Below are 8,438 nucleotides of genomic sequence, written 5' to 3'. Positions count from 1 at the left end.
CCCCCCCACTCCAGCAACCCTGTTTGTTTCTTGCATTTAAGAATTCCTCATATCAGTGAGATCATATGATACATGTCTTTCTCTGTTTGACTTATTTCACTCAACATAATACCCTCCAGTTCCATCCACGTCGTTGCAATTGGCAAGATCTCATTCCTTTTGATGGCTGCATAATATTCCATTGTGTATATATACCACATCTTCTTTATCCATTCATCTGTCGATGGACATCTTGGCTCTTTCCACAGTTTGGCTATTGTGGACATTGCTGCTATAAACATCGGGGTGCACGTACCTGTTCGGATCCCTACTTTTGTATCTTTGGGGTAAATACCCAGTAGTGCAATTGCTGGATCATATGGTAGCTCTATTTTCAACTTTTTGAGGAACCTCCATACAGTTTTCCAGAGTGGCTGCACCAGCTTGCATTCCCACCAACAGTGTAGGAGGGTTCCCCTTTCTCCGCATCCCCGCCAACATCTGTCGTTTCCTGACTTGTTAATTTTAGCCATTCTGACTGGTGTGAGGTGGTATCTCATTGAGGTTTTGATTTGGATTTCCCTGATGCCGAGCGATATTGAGCACTTTTTCATGTGTCTGTTGGCCATTTGGATGTCTTCTTTGGAAAAATGTCTGTTCATGTCTTCTGCCCATTTCTTGATTGGATTTTTTGTTCTTTGGGTGTTGAGTTTGATGAGTTCTTTATAGATTTTGGATACTAGCCCTTTATCTGATATGTCATTTGCAAATATCTTCTCCCATTCTGTTGGTTGTCTTTTGGTTTTGTTGACTGTTTCCTTTGCTTTGCAAAAGCTTTTTATCTTGATGAAGTCCCAATAGTTCATTTTTGCCCTTGCTTCCCTTGCCTTTGGCGATGTTTCTAGGAAGAAGTTGCTTCAGCTGAGGTTGAAGAGGTTGTTGCCCGTGTTCTCCTTTAGGATTTTGATGGACTCCTGTCTCACATTGAGGTCTTTCAACCATTTTGAGTCTGTTTTTGTGTGTGGTGTAAGGAAATGGTCCAGTTTCATTCTTCTGCATGTGGCTATCCAATTTTCCCAACACCATTTGTTGAAGAGACTGTCTTTATTCCATTGGACATTCTTTCCTGCTTTGTCAAAGATGAGTTGACCATAGAGTTGAGGGTCCATTTCTGGGCTCTCTATTCTGTTCCATTGATCTATGTGTCTGTTTTTGTGCCAGTACCATGCTGTCTTGATGATGACAGCTTTGTAATAGAGCTGGAAGTCCGGAATTGTGATGCCGCCGGCTTTGCTTTTCTTTTTCAACATTCCTCTGGCTATGCGGGGTCTTTTCTGGTTCCATACAAATTTTAGGATTATTTGTTCCATTTCTTTGAAAAAAGTGGATGGTATTTTGATGGGGATTGCATTGAATGTGTAGATTGCTCTAGGTAGCATTGACATCTTCACAATATTTGTTCTTCCAATCCATGAGCATGGAACGTTTTTCCATTTCTTTGTGTCTTCCTCAATTTCTTTCATGAGTATTTTATAGTTTTCTGAGTACAGATCCTTTGTCTCTTTGGTTAGATTTATTCCTAGGTATCTTATGGTTTTGGGTGCAATTGTAAATGGGATCGACTCCTTAATTTCTCTTTCTTCTGTCTTGTTGTTGGTGTATAGGAATGCCACTGACTTCTGTGCATTGATTTTATATCCTGCCACTTTACTGAATTCCTGTATGAGTTCTAACAGTTTTGGGGTGGAGTCTTTTGGGTTTTCCACATAAAGTATCATATCATCTGCAAAGAGTGAGAGTTTGACTTCTTCTTTGCCAATTTGGATGCCTTTGATTTCTTTTTGTTGTCTGATTGCTGTGGCTAGGACTTCTAATACTATGTTGAATAGCAGTGGTGATAGTGGACATCCCTGCCGCGTTCCTGACCTTAGGGGGAAAGCTCTCAGTTTTTCCCCATTGAGAATGATATTCGCTGTAGGTTTTTCATAGATGGCTTTTATGATATTGAGGTATGTACCCTCTATTCCTATACTCTGAAGAGTTTTGATCAAGAAAGGATGCTGTACTTTGTCAAATGCTTTTTCTGCATCTATTGAGAGGATCATATGATTCTTGTTCTTTCTTTTGTTAATGTATTGTATCACATTGATTGATTTGCGGATGTTGAACCAACCTTGCAGCCCAGGGATAAATCCCACGTGGTCATGGTGAATAATCCTTTCAATGTACTGTTGGATCCTATTGGCTAGTATTTTGGTGAGAATTTTTGCATCCATGTTCATCAGGGATATTGGTCTGTAATTCTCCTTTTTGATGGGGTCTTTGTCTGGTTTTGGGATCAAGGTAATGCTGGCCTCATAAAATGAGTTTGGAAGTTTTCCTTCCATTTCTATTTTTTGGAACAGTTTCAGAAGAATAGGTATTAATTCTTCTTGAAATGTTTGGTAGAATTCCCCTGGGAAGCCATCTGGCCCTGGGCTTTTGTCTTTTGGGAGATTTTTGATGACTGCTTCAATTTCCTTAGTGGTTATAGGTCTGTTCAGGTTTTCTATTTCATCCTGGTTCAGTTTTGGTAGTTGATACATCTCTAGGAATGCATCCATTTCTTCCAGGTTATCTAATTTGCTGGCATAGAGTTGCTCATAATATGTTCTTATAATTGTTTGTATTTCTTTGGTGTTGGTTGTGATGTCTCCTCTTTCATTCATGATTTTGTTGATTAGGGTCATTTCTCTTCTCTTTTTGATAAGTCTGGCCAGGGATTTATCAATCTTATTAATTCTTTCAAAGAACCAACTCCTAGTTTCGTTGATCTGTTCTACTGTTCTTTTGGTTTCTATTTCATTGATTTCTGCTTTGATCTTTATTATTTCTCTTCTCCTGCTGGGTTTAGGCTTTATTTGCTGTTCTTTCTCCAGCTCCTTTAGGTGTAGGGTTAGGTTGTGTACTTGAGACCTTTCTTGCTTCTTGAGAAAGGCTTGTATTGCTATATACTTTCCTCTTAGGACTGCCTTTGCTGCATCCCAAAGATTTTGAATAGTTGTGTTTTCATTTTCATTGGTTTCCATGTATTTTTTTAATTCTTCTTTAATTTCCTGGTTGACCCATTCATTCTTCAGTAGGATGCTCTTTAGCCTCCATGTATTTGAGTTCTTTCCAACTTTCCTCTTGTGATTGAGTTCTAGTTTCAAAGCATTGTGGTCTGAAAATAGGCAGGGAATGATCCCAATCTTTTGGTACCGGTTGAGACCTGATTTATGACCTAGGATGTGATCTATTCTGGAGAATGTTCCATGGGCACTAGAGAAAAATGTGTATTCTGTTGCTTTGGGGTGGAATGTTCTGAATATGTCTGTAAAGCCCATTTGGTCCAGTGTGTCATTTAAAGTCTTTATTTCCTTGTTGATCTTTTGCTTAGACGATCTGTCCATTTCAGTGAGGGGGGTGTTAAAGTCCCCCACTATTATTGTATTGTTGTCGATGTGTTTCTTTGCTTTTGTTATTAATTGCCTTATATAATTGGCTGCTCCCATGTTAGGGGCATAGATATTTACAATTGTTAGATCTTCTTGTTGGATAGATCCTTTAAGTATGATATAGTGTCCTTCCTCATCTCTTATTACAGTCTTTGGTTTAAAATCTAATTTGTCTGATATAAGGATTGCCACCCCAGCTTTCTTTTGGTGTCCATTAGCATGGTAAATGGTTTTCCACCCCCTCACTTTCAATCTGGGGGTGTCTTTGGTTCTAAAGTGAGTCTCTTGCAGACAGCATATCGATGGGTCTTGTTTTTTAATCCAGTCTGATAGCCTGTGTCTTTTGATTGGGGCATTTAGCCCATTTACATTCAGGGTAACTACTGAAAGATAGGAATTTAGTGCCACTGTATTGCCTGTAAGGTGACTGTTACCGTATATTGTCTGTGTTCCTTTCTGGTCTATATTGCTTTTAGGCTCTCTCTTTGCTTAGAGGACCCCTTTCAAGATTTCCTGTAGGGCTGGTTTTGTGTTTGCAAATTCCTTTAGTTTTTGTTTGTCCTGGAAGCTTTTTATCTCTCCTTCAATTTTCAATGACAGCCTAGCTGGATAGAGTATTCTTGGCTGCATATTTTTCTCATTTAGTGCTCTGAATATATCCTGCCAGTCCTTTCTGGCCTGCCAGGTCTCTGTGGATAGGTCTGTTGCCAATCTAATGTTTCTACCCTTGTAGGTTACATATCTCTTCTCCCGAGCTGCTTTCAGGATTTTCTCTTTGTCTATGAGACTCGTAAATTTTACTATTAGATGTCGGGGTGTTGACCTATTTTTATTGATTTTGAGAGGGGTTCTCTGTGCTTCCTGGATTTTCATGCCTGTTTCCTTTCCCAAATTAGGGAAGTTCTCTGCTATAATTTGCTCCATTATACCTTCTGCCCCTCTCTCTCTTTCTTCTTCTTCTGGGATCCCAATTATTCTAATGTTGTTTCGTCTTATGGTATCGCTTATCTCTCGAATTCTGCCCTCGTGATCCAGTAGTTGTTTATCTCTTTTTCTCAGCTTCTTTATTTTCCATCATTTCATCTTCTATATTACTGATTCTCTCTTCTGCCTCATTTATTCTAGCAGTTAGCGCCCCCATTTTTGATTGCACCTCATTAATAGCCTTTTTGATTTCTACTTGGTTGGATTTTAGTTCTTTTACTTCTCCAGAAAGGGTTTCTCTAATAACTTCCATATTTTTTTCAAGCCCAGCTAGTATCTTTAAAGTGATGATTCTGAACTCTAGATCTGACATCATACTAATGTCCGTATTGAGTAGGTCCCTGGCAGTCGGTACTACCTCTTGTTCTTTTTGTTGAGGTGATTTTTTCCGTCTTGTCATTTTGTGCAGAGGAGAATAGATTAATGAGAGAACAAAATACTAGCAGAGTAACAACGTCCCCAGAAAATATACTCTAAACAAATCAGAAAAGACTTGAAGCAGTGGGAAAAGAAAGGGAAAGAGAGAAAAAAGAAAAAGAAAAAAAAGAAAAAGATAAAGATAAAAACAAAAACAAACAAAACAAAACAACAACAACAACAAAAAAAAAACCAGAATGTGATCAAATATGATCAGGCTGGTATCTAGATCAGTCCCACACACTAGATTTGGGGTGTATTTTGGTCTTTTAGAAGAAAGTGCCTCCCAAAATTTTAAAGAAAGAAAAACTTATATATGTACAAAAATAAGGGTTGATATGATGAAGGGATGGAATATGACTGTAAAGATGGAAATTATAAAAAATTTTATAAAAGGAATTGATAAGAAGTTGTTTGAAAAAAGAAAGAAGAGGATTTAAAAAAAGAAAAAAAAAGGGAGAGGATGTGATCAGGCAGGGGAATAGAAAACACCATATACTAGAGATTTAGGGTATATTTTAATCTGTTAGAAGAAACTATCTCAAAATTTTAAAGAGAGAACAACTTATATATATAAGCCAAAAATACGGGTAACTACTATGAAGGGATAGAATATGACTCTAAAAATGAAAAATAAAAATGTTTTTTTTAAAAAAAGGGATTGATAAGATGTTAGTTGAAAAAGGGAAAAAGAAAAATTCAAAAAGAAAAAAAAAGAAAAAAAGACAGTTAAAAAAAATTAACTTTGAAAGACTAAAGAATCATGGTATAAAAGCCATGAATTCTATGTGCAGTAGTCCCCTAGCGCTGGAGTTCTGCTGTTCTCATTGATAGGTAAACTTGGTCTTGGCTGGCTGTTCTCGCTGATCTTCTGGGGAGGGGCCTGTTGCCGTGGTTTCCAAATGTCTCTGCCGGAGGCGGAGTTGCCCTGCCCTTGCCCCCTCCCGGCTAAGTAATCTGCTCGGGTTTGCTCTCCGGGGCTTTTGTTCCCTGCGAGCTTTCCGTACAGCTTTGGAGGCGGAGAGTGAAAATGGCGGCCTCCCAATCTCCGCCCCGGAGGAGCCGAGAACTCGGGCCCCGCTTCTCAGTGAGACCCCAGAGAAAAGCCGCCAGTCACTCCCGTCTCCCCGGTCTCCAGCCGCACTCCGTGCTCACCCGGCCTGTGACCGCGCGTTTCTATCTCTGGCACCCGACCCCGGGTGGAGTCTCCAAACCCAGCAGATCCCTGCGGTGCACTCCCGCGTGGCTCCTCCCGGGGGAGGAAGGTGAGTCTCCCCGGATCTGCCGCTTGTTGGGACCCTGCTGGAGGAGCAGGGGCCCGACTGTGCCGTGGATCACGGTTTATGGCAACCCTGAGCTGAGACCCCGCGCCTGGGCTCCGCCTCTGCAGCCGGCTTCCCTGCTCCGATACCTGGGAGCTCTGCCACAGTCAGGCACCCCCGGTCTTTCTGTGACCCCGAGGGTCCTGAGACCACACTGTCCCGGAGGGTTCCACCCCCCACTTAGCCACCGGAGCGACGTCCCTCAGTGGAGCCGACTTCTAAAAGTTCTGATTTTGTGCTCCGTGGTTCTATCACTTGCCAGAAGCGGCCGAGGGAGGCCCCTCCCCCGCCGTCTGTCCTCCCGAATATCGCCTCGGATTCACTTCTCCGCATGTCCTACCTTCCAGAAAGTGGTCGCTTTTCTGATGAGAGAGTTGTTGCTCTTTTCTTCGATCTCCTGTTGAGTTTGTAGGTGTTCAGAATGGTTTGATCCCTATCCAGCTGAATTCCTGAGAGGAGACGAAATCCAGGTCTCCTACTCCTCTGCCATCTTGCTCCGCCCCCCCCAGTTGTCTGAGTAACTTCTAACATTTGGGCTATAATGTGCCAAGGGGCGTGCATATTGTGTTGAGCTCTCAGGGACCATTTCAATAGGGAATTTAGTTTCCTTCAGTTCTAGGAAAATTGCCTGTGTTATTTCTTAGATAATGTCCTCTCTTCTGTTATCTCTATTCTTTCTTTTTGGAATTCCTATTAGTTAAATATTAGATCTTCTTTATTAATATTCTCATTTTTTTTCTTTTGGTCTGCTTTCTGGAAAACTTCTTCAATTTTATCTTTCAATCTTTCTATTTACTGTTTTCTTTTTTCTTATTCTCTGAATATCTAAATATTCCTTTTGTTCATGGCATCTTATTCCTGCTTAGTGAATCTAATAGGTTAAACAAACTCTCTGAAGATATTACTTATAGATTTTGGGGGAAGGGTTTCTTTTTAAATTCCTTGTATTATTTCCAGTTCTTCAGGCAGTGGTGGCTTTTCCTTCCCCTTCTTCCTCCCTCCTCCTCCCCCCCTCCTCTTCCCCTTTCCCTCTCCCCCTCTTCCTCTGCCTCCTTCCTCCTCCTCTTTCTTTTCTTCTTCTTCTTCTTCTTCTTCTCCTTCTTCTTCTTTCTTCTTCTCCTTCTCCTCCTTTTCCTTCTTCTCCTTCTCCTTCTCCTCCTTCTTCTTCTTTTCTGCTGCTTCTGCTTCTTCTTTTTGCATGTTTATATTGGTCTCTGTCTTAAATATTGATTGGTGGTTTTCCTGAAATGCCTGGTGATCCTTGGTTAGCTGTTCATATTTTAAAATGAGGCACTAAAAAGCTAATTGAAAACTATGTATTCATGGGCAAAGCTTGACAATTGCTGGAGTGGACTGAACCACCCAGGCACCCCTGATAGCAAAGCAGAGGTTAGCAAACTATGACCTGGGGGTCAAATCCAGCCAGCCCTCTGTTTTTATGGGCCAAGTTTTCTTGGAACGCATCCACACCCATTCATTTACATATTCTCTATGGCTGCTTTTGTCTTAGAAATGCAGAGTTGAGTAATTGTGACATTGATATATGGCTTACATAATCTATAATATTTACCATCTGCCCCTTCCCAGAAAAAAGAGCTTGCTGATCCCTGATCTACAGGCCACATTCTATGCTGCATGCTTGAAGAAAGTGGACACTCAGTCTGAACACAAGACAGTGGAAGAGCTATATAATAGTAAGAATAATTTCTAATATTTTTTGAGTGTTTAGATGTGCCTGGCACTGGTAGGCATGCATTATCATATTTAATAGTAATTAAGGATTATCTTCCTGACTAGATTATGCATTCCTTAATGTTAAGTTTATAGCTCCAGAATTTAGCATGTATGGGCTTTGAGTGACTGTTTGTTGAGCTAAATGAGCAGTGTTATCATGTAGAAGAGATGAACGCCCCTTCTTGGAGATCAGAATAGAAATTTTAGAGAAGCAGATTTCAGGTCATTGAGACATATCAGCTCTCACTAAGGTAGTGAGATACCTGCCCTTGAAGAAGTGGTCACAAGAGTCTGACTGTCCAGTTGTTCATGGATATTACCTAGGGGTTTCTTGCTTTGGGTGGCAGGTTGAACTACTTGAAGTCTTGACTTCTAGGGTTCTGTCATTCAAACTAGGAGACCAAAGACTAGAACCCAGAACTTATAGTTGATATACTTCTCTTTCCACTGTAATATACTGCCTCCCTTAGAATTCCCACAAGAAGTGCTATGAGGAGTTGGTGTTGTTGTGGAAGGAACATCACAA

The sequence above is a fragment of the Neomonachus schauinslandi genome, chromosome 13 (assembly GCF_002201575.2).
Source record: "Neomonachus schauinslandi chromosome 13, ASM220157v2, whole genome shotgun sequence".
NCBI lineage: Eukaryota > Metazoa > Chordata > Mammalia > Carnivora > Phocidae > Neomonachus > Neomonachus schauinslandi.
Note: the sequence above shows the minus strand (reverse complement) of the source record.